Genomic DNA, 8777 nt, shown 5'->3' on the forward strand with positions numbered 1-8777 from the left:
TGAATAAATCTCCTAAGCGCCCCAAGCCATCTATTGAGGAAGCTCCTAAACTTGAGCTTAAACCATTGCCTAGACACTTAAGGTATGTTTTTTTAGGTGATGCATCTACGTTGCCTGTTATTATTGCATCTGACCTTTCAGGTAGTGATGAGGAAAACTCTTGAGAATTCTGAGAGAGTTCAAATCAGCAATTGGATGGACGATAGCAGATATTAAGGGAATCAGCCCTTCTTATTATATGCATAAAATTCTGCTAGAGGAAGGTAGCAAGCCTACTGTTGAGCAACAGAGAAGGCTAAATCCGATCATGAAAGAGGTTGTGTAGAAGCTTCTATCCTATTTCTAACAGTTCATGGGTGAGCCTAGTTCAGTGTGTGCCAAAGATAGGTGGCATTATAGTGGTAGAAAATGAGAAGAATGAGCTAATTCCTACACGAACAGTCACAGGGTAGAGAGTTTGCATGGATTATAGAAAGCTGAACAAGGCCACGAGAAAAGATCACTTCCCTCTGCCATTTATTGATCAAATGCTTGACAGATTGGCTGGGCATGAGTATTACTGTCTTCTGGATGGCTACTCGGGCTATAATCAAATTTGCATTGCTTCGGAAGATCAGGAGAAGACTACTTTCACTTGTCCATTTGGTACTTTCACCTTTTGAAGGGTTTCTTTTGGTTTATGTGGGGCACCTACCACATTTCAGAGATGTATGATAGTTATCTTCTCTGACATTATTGGTCAGAATGTAGAGGTGTTCATGGACAATTTCTCTGTGTTTGGCGATTCATTTGATGAGTGCTTGCAGAACCTTGGCGACTTCCTTAAAAGGTGTGTTGAGACCAATCTGGTTCTCAAATGGGAAAAATGGCACTTTATGGTGCGACAAGGCATTATTCTTGGTCACAAGGTCTCTAGTAAGGGTCTTGAGGTGGAAAAAGCCAAGGTCTCTAGTAAGGGTCTTGGTCATGCGGGTTTCTATAGGCGGTTCATCAAGGAATTCTCAATAATTTCTAAGCCTTTGTGCAATCTTCTGGAGAAGGATGTCCCGTTCAAGTTTGATGACGAGTGCCTAGCTGCTTTTGAGTTCTTGAAGAAGAGTTTAATCAAGACACCTGTCATAACTGCACCTAATTGGAATGAACCTTTTAAGATGATGTGCGATGCAAGTAATTATGCAGTTGGAGCAGTTCTTGGGCAGAGAAAAAACAACATATTTTATGTGGTCTACTATGATAGTAAGACCCTAAATGGTGCTCAACGGAATTATACTACTACTGAGAATGAACTTCTGGCCATTGTCTACGGTTTTGAGAAGTTTCGATCTTACCTGCTTGGGACAAAGGTGACAATTCTCACTAATCACGCTGCGATTCGATATCTCGTCTCAAAGAAGGACTCAAAGCCTAGATTAATCAGATGGGTTCTTTTGCTTTAGGAATTTGAGTTGGAGATCAAGGATAGAAAAGGTACTGAGAATCAAGTCGCTGATCATCTCTCTCGTTTGGAAGATCCAAGTGCAACTTCACTGGATAAGACATTGATAAATGAGTCTTTTCCCGATGAGCAGTTGTTTGGAGTGGAAGAGGAAGAACCGTGGTTTGCAGATATTGTGAACTACCTTGTGAGTAATATTATTCCTCCCGACTCGTCATATGCTCAAAGGAAGAAGTTTCTTCATGAGGTGAAGTGGTATATGTGGGATGAACCATATCTGTTTAGGCAAGGAGCTGACCAAATCATCAGGAGATGTATTCCGTACAGCGAAACGGGGGGAATCTTGCGAGACTGTCATTAAACTGTTTATGGAGGCCACTACGGTGGAGAAAAGATAACAACTCCTATCCTTCAAGCGGGTTTCTACTGGCCTACATTATTTAAGGATGCACATCACTTTGTTTTGAAGTGTGATCGATGCCAGCGTGTAGGTAATATGTCTAAAAGGGATGATATGCTTTTTAATGTGCTCCTCTTAATGGGGCCATTTTTCTCATCTTGCAATAATCAGTATATCTTGTTGGCGGTAGATTATGTGTCAAAATGGGTGGAAGTCAAGGCTTTGCCGACAAATGATGCGAATGTGGTGCTTAATTTTCTTCATAACCAGATATTCACGAGATTCACATTATACCATTTGGCATTTTTGCAATCGTAAATTCACTGCCATGATGCAAAGGTATAATGTGAATCATCGCATTGCAACAGCTTACCATCTGTAGACTAATGGTCAAGCAGAGGTGTCTAACAAAGAGATCAGACGTATCTTAGAGAAAGTTGTGTGTCCATCAAGGAAAGATTGGTCTTTGAAGCTGGATGAAGCTATTTGGGCATATAAAACAATATACAAGACTCTATTGGGTATGTTGCCGTTTCAGTTGGTTTATGGTAAGGGGTGTCATTTGCCTGTGGAGCTCGAGCATAAAGCATATTGGGCTTTGAAGAAATTGAACCTTGATTTGGATGCAGCTGGTAAGAAGAGAATGCTTCAATTGAATGAACTTGACGAGTTTCGGCTTCAAGCGTATGAAAACAACAAAAGATACAAGGAGAAAGTCAAGAGGTTGTACGATAGAGGTTTAGTGCTTAAGTCATTTGTGTCGGGACAACAAGTTCTATTGTTTAACTCTCATCTCCGTCTTTTTCCTGGAAAATTGAAGTCGAGATGGTCAGGGCCTTTCATAATCAAAACTGTGTTCCCGCATGGAGCTGTGGAGATTTTTGAGAATGATCCAGGCCAGGCATTTAAAGTAAATGGGCAGAGGTTGAAGCACTACTATGGGGATACGGCAAACCGTGAGGTGGTTAGTGCCATTTTCTTGACTACTTGATCTCGAGATTCTACTTCGAGCTAACGACGTAAATCAAGCGCTTCTTGGGAGGAAACGCATGTTTGATGTACATTAATAGGTAGAGGAAGCAAAAAGAAAAGAGAAAACACAAAAAAAACAGAAAAATGAAAAAAATCAGGGTCAACTTCAGTAGCACGGCGCCCGCTCTCAAAAGCGGGGCGGCCGCGCTGTTTTGCCACTAACTGGGCGCGCCCGCGCTGTCCTAGCGCGCGCCCACGCTGAAATTCCGGAAATTGGGCGCGGCCGCGCCAAGACAGGGCGCGGCCGCGCCGGGTCCCTGATTCAAAAAAAAAAATTTATGTCGCTTTTGAAGAAAAAAATGGGGTTTTTAATAGAAAATCAATTCCCACCCGATTTTTACTCTTCCATATCCTAAATTTCCCTCTCCAAATCAAACCCATTATTTCCATTATTCCCACAATCAATTCCCACTCCTTTCCATAACTAATTCTCTCCCAATCCCCTTTATAGACATACACTTATACACAAACTTCTCCATCACTTCTCAAAACTCCCAAACACACAATATCTCTTACAAACACATATTCTCTCAATCTCTTTCAGTCTCAATGGCACCAAAAAGACAACAAAATCAATTTAGTAGCAATACCACTGATTCTTTGAGTGCAGGTGGTGTGAGGCTGTTAGGGCGAAAACACGCGCTAATATTCACGCAAGTATACGCGTTCGCAAGTAGTATAAGATATAAATCAGATTCGTTCCCACAGAGACTGGTTTAGGTTAAGTTCAATTTATGCACCTATGCAACAATGTATGGTTATCGCTCAATGCTAAGACAAATAACAAATTGGGTTTTTATTAAACTAAGAGATTATACTAAATAACATTAACTAAGAGAATTAAGGTTAAATTAATATATATGATAAACATGGGATTCTAACTTCATTACTACTCCATTCAATAGCCTTATTGTTCTTAACCTTAACATGTGATGGTGATGACACTAATCAGATAACACGAAACTGATAAACGCCAACATTCATTGCACGAGTACCATTCTACCAGACATCCACAAAAGAGATAGAAGCTGAATAGGCACCAATTATATTGAGATCCTATATGTCTATAGAATTTGACAACATAATGGTTTAAACACAAGTTATCTATCTTGATTACATAGGGAAAGTAAAATGGTTAGAGTTACCTACGAATCATGTATAACAAATATATGAACCTATGCTAGCATGGCAAGTTCTAAACCTCTATATTCACTGTCGCTTCAATAGAGATTAACACGCTATCTTATATGTTAGCTACGCAGATAAGATGAATAAGCACAACCAATACTAGGATATCAATCAATCACCACACACCAAGATATCGAAACAATTTAACTATTGAAATTCATAAGTAAATCCGCTAGAACCCCATGACAACGATTAGTTCATAAGCGAACTCATCGTCACCATGGGTTCCAATGAAAGCATGGTATAAAACAAGGTCTTAATAAACTAAATAATAATCAAAGTATGAATAAACGAGATCTAGATTCAACAAGAACGAAAACGAGCATCCAAAGTTACAACTAATTCAAAGAATCACAAGTTGAAAACAAGATCTTCTTTTTCGGAGTTGTTCTGTGCTTCTAGGTCTTCTCCTTGGTATCCCAATCTTCCCGGATGACGAAAACCCTTTTTTTAAGTATATATACGCCCCTAGAGGACCTGGACCCTTAAAATCGTCAAATTCTACTCAAAAAAGGCTTTTTCAGTGAAATCAGCGACCAGCCGCGCCCTGAGCGGCCGCTCAGCTCTCCTGAGCGGCCGCTCAGCTCTCCTGAGAGGGCGCTCAGCTCTTTGAGCGGGCGCTCAGCTCTGCTGAGCGGGCGCTCAGCTCTGCTGAGCGGGCGCTCAGCTACTGACTGGAAAAAATATTCTGATGAATCTTATTTTGACCATAACTTGAGTTCTACTCGTCAGAATTAGGCGATTCAACTGCCCACGCGAAGCTATTGAGATTATCTACAACTTGACGATGGCCTTGGCTTCCAATTCTGATCACTTTTCATCATATTTCCTTTAAAAGCTCTTTTCTCCATTTATCTGATACCTGAAATGCAATAACACAAAAACACATCAAAATACCAACAACTTGAGTCCAAAAAACCAATTTAAGCTTGTAATAAAGCATTCCAAGTGGATATAAAATCCACTTATCACACCCCCAAACTTGAATCGATGTTTGTCCTCAAGCATAAACAGACTCAAAACTACAAAACAAACTAATGCATGAATGCAACTACGTGAATGCAACTAAATGATAATGCAATCGATCCCCTCAGAATAACCATAACCAAATGAATAAGCCAATGCCTCTAAGAATGCAATAACTTGAAACAGAGTTTGAATAAATCCCACAAACCAACTCACAAACCAGAAACGTGCGATGCTTAACAGATATACTCTCGATACTAGATCAATAACCATAACTTATCTATCACCGAAACAATCAAAAGTTTATAAACAGAATAGATAATAAACGCATTATGACTCACAACACCTCCTTTCTACTAGAGTTATACAAGGATTCACACTATTATTGAACACATAACAAAGATGCTTATTTGATCGTGCAATGAATGAGGTCCCAAAAGACTTATACAATAATACACATGTAGCGAGCGTTAGGTTAGTGGATCCCAGACTATAAAAGCCTTAGGTCACTAGGCACAAAGTCCCCTAAAACTTAATAACTCGAGTATTAAAGAGCTCACTCTTGATCAATTATGCATAAACACATACTTTTTTTCTTTCTTTTTTTTTCTCTTTTTTTCTTTTTTTTTCTTTTTTTTTCAACAATTTCTGAATGAGTGCGTTTCGCTCCATCTCATTCAACCCTAGACTACTCATAAAAATATGAGCCGGCTACTAGCCATTTGACACCTAGCCTTACAACAACTAGCAATGAAAGCCAAGTTTTTCTCCAGATAAAAAAAATCAGTGTTTTTACGTCATTACGAGAATATCACAAATTCTAAATATAACCAAGTGATTAAATCTCAACAACAAACAAGTATGATCATGATCTAGATCAAAGGCAACCCTATAAGACTTTGTGAAAATATTTATTTCTGGCATGCAAATCAATTCATTAAGACTTAAACATCCCTCTATTCCTCATCACCACACTCAAATCAATATCAACTTATCAAATATCATAGTTCATCTTAAGGGATCATGCTAAATATGCATGCAAATGCAACTATATGAAATTACATAAAAATAAACAAATATGTCCTAAATGAACAATCATGCAAAAATATGAATGAACTACAACTAAACATGAAACATAAATCTATATGAATCCATATGGACACACACTGCTAATCCTTACATTATCACCCCCAAACTTAAAATTTTCAATGTCCTCATTGAAGGTAATAATAAGGATTTCAGGCATACCTAGTCGTCGGAAAGATCACCCTCTTCGGGTGGAGGATCAGGTGGCCAATCAACCTCGCCACCAGTGTCTCGAACAATAGTACCGAAAGCATGTGTCAAATCTGTAGCAAAATGATGGTGAATGTCGTACATGGCCTCCATACGCCTAGTTACTCGCCTGTACTGCTCATCACCAACACCTGTCCTATCAACTATATGTTGCACATGAGAAGAACCCTCTATAGACACTGTAGGATCCGTTCGGGTACCTTCTACATTATCAAAGATATATCCCAACCCCTTGTCAGGGGGTGCACCTAAGAATGAATAACTCAAGTGATCTGGTAGTGGGTTGAGCTCAAGTGTGGGAGCATCTTCAATAGACGGCTCGAGACGCTCTTGAGAAATTTTCAGCTCTGCTAACCCAAGAGAATCGAATGGCACATCCAACTTCCTCTTCCACGGAGGTGCATTCAAAACCTGTAGTTGCTCTACTTTAAAACACTCCTCTTTAGCTGTGGGTAACTTTATTTCCTTGAACACATTAAAAGTGACCTTTTGATCGTGAACCTTCATCGTAAGCTCTCCTTTTTGCACATCGATTATAGTTCGGCCTGTAGCCAAGAATGGTCTTCCCAAGATGATGGGAATCTTCTTATCTTCCTCGAAATCAAGAATTACAAAGTCAGCAGGGAAGAAGAGTTTATCCACCTTGACCAAGACATCCTCCACTATACCTCGTGGACAAGCGATGGAACGGTCAGCTAGTTGCAATGACATGTATGTTGGTTTCGGATCAGGCAGAACAAGCTTATTGAAGATAGATAAGGGCATCAGATTGATGCTAGCTCTTAAATCACATAAACACTTGTCAAATGACAAGTTTCCGATGGTGCAAGGAATAGTGAAGCTTTCAGGATCTTTAAGCTTCGGAGGCAACTTCTGTTGCAGCACAGCACTGCATTCCTCCGTGAGAGCAATGGTCTCTAAGTCATCGAGCTTCACTTTTCGAGAGAGAATACCTTTCATAAACCTCGCATAGCTAGGCATCTGTTCAAGAGCTTCAGCGAAAGGTATGTTGATATGAAGTTTCTTGAACACCTCCAAAAACTTCTCAAACTGCTTATCCGGATTTTTCTTCTACAGCCTCTTTGGAAAATGAGGTGGAGGATAGATCTGTTTCTCCCCTGTATTACCCTCAGGAGGAGTGTGTTCCATAGTAGTCTTCCTTGGTTCCACCTCTACTTCCTTCTGCACATCTTCTTCAGCCACAACTGCATTTTCTGAATCTTGAGATTTTTTAGGCTCTTCGTCTTGCTGAATTTGGGGGCTTGCGACCTTTCCAGACCTTAAGGTGATGGCGTTCACATGTTCTTCAAATTCCCTCTTTCCTGGATTGGCTTCTGTATCACTAGGAAGCGTTCCTGGTGGTCGATTCAATAAGGCATTAGCAATTTTCCCTATTTAGTTCTCCAGAGTCTTGATAGAAACAGCTTGGCTTTGGCATATAAGAGCCTGGTTTTTGCACATAAGCCTCAACTCCTCTAATTCAGATTTTTCATTCGAAGATAGACCTGCATCATGAGTTTGTTGTTGAAGTTGGAGTTGTTGCTGAAAACCAAGAGAGTTGAACAGCTTATTTCCAAACGGCTGGAACGGCTGTTGCATCACATTCTGATTGTTGCTCCAGCTGAAGTTAGGATGATTCCAGTTGTCAGGATGATAAGTGTCTGGAACTGGTTGTTGAGATCTCTGAAAGTTGCTCACAAACTGAGCTGAGTCGCTAGATATAGCGCATTGCTCTGTCACATGCGGACCTGCACATAACTCACAAACACTAATTATCTGCTTAACACCATAGTTAGCCAGAGAATCGATCTTCATAGATAACGCCTTTAGTTGAGCAGTGATAGCCGTAGCTGTATCCACCTCAAGTACTCCTGCTACCTTGCCCTGTGGACATCTCTGGGTTGGATACTGATATTCATTAGCAGCCATCAGTTCAATTAGATCATAAGCTTCCTTATAGCTCTTTGCCCATAATGCTCCGCCTGATGCTGCATCGAGCATGGGTCTGGACTGTGCTCCCAACCCATTGTGAAAAGAAGTGATGATCATCCAATCAGGAATTCCATGATGAGGACACTTCCTAAGCATCTCCTTGTAGCACTCCCAAGCTTCACATAGTGATTCTCCCGTTTGCTGCACAAATTGAGTAATAGCGTTCCTCATTACAGCTATCTTCGCCATAGGGAAGAATTTAGTAAGAAACTTCTGAGCAAGATCTTCCCAAGTAGTAATCGAACCAGCTGGTAGAGAGTGTAACCAGCTCTTAGCCTTGTCCTTCAGAGAGAATGGGAACAGTCTCAGCTTCACAGCATCTTCAGAAACACCGTTGAACTTGAAGGTGTCGCATATTTCAATGAAATCCCTCATGTGTGTATTGGGATCTTCCGTTGGAGAACCCCCAAACTGGACTGAAGTCTGTACCCATTGAATTATGCCAGGCTTGATCTCAAAGGTATTAGC

General features: G+C 40.4%; 1 non-coding gene across 1 annotated transcript; it reads left to right on the top strand.

Moving 5' to 3' along the window:
* Positions 1-8376: 8376 nt before the first annotated feature.
* LOC141716493 (small nucleolar RNA R71) lies at positions 8377-8483 on the top strand. The gene has a single exon (XR_012573201.1). It is a non-coding gene; the product is annotated as a small nucleolar RNA R71 (small nucleolar RNA).
* Positions 8484-8777: the final 294 nt, after the last annotated feature.

This window comes from Apium graveolens, chromosome 3 (assembly GCF_009905375.1).
Source record: "Apium graveolens cultivar Ventura chromosome 3, ASM990537v1, whole genome shotgun sequence".
NCBI lineage: Eukaryota > Viridiplantae > Streptophyta > Magnoliopsida > Apiales > Apiaceae > Apium > Apium graveolens.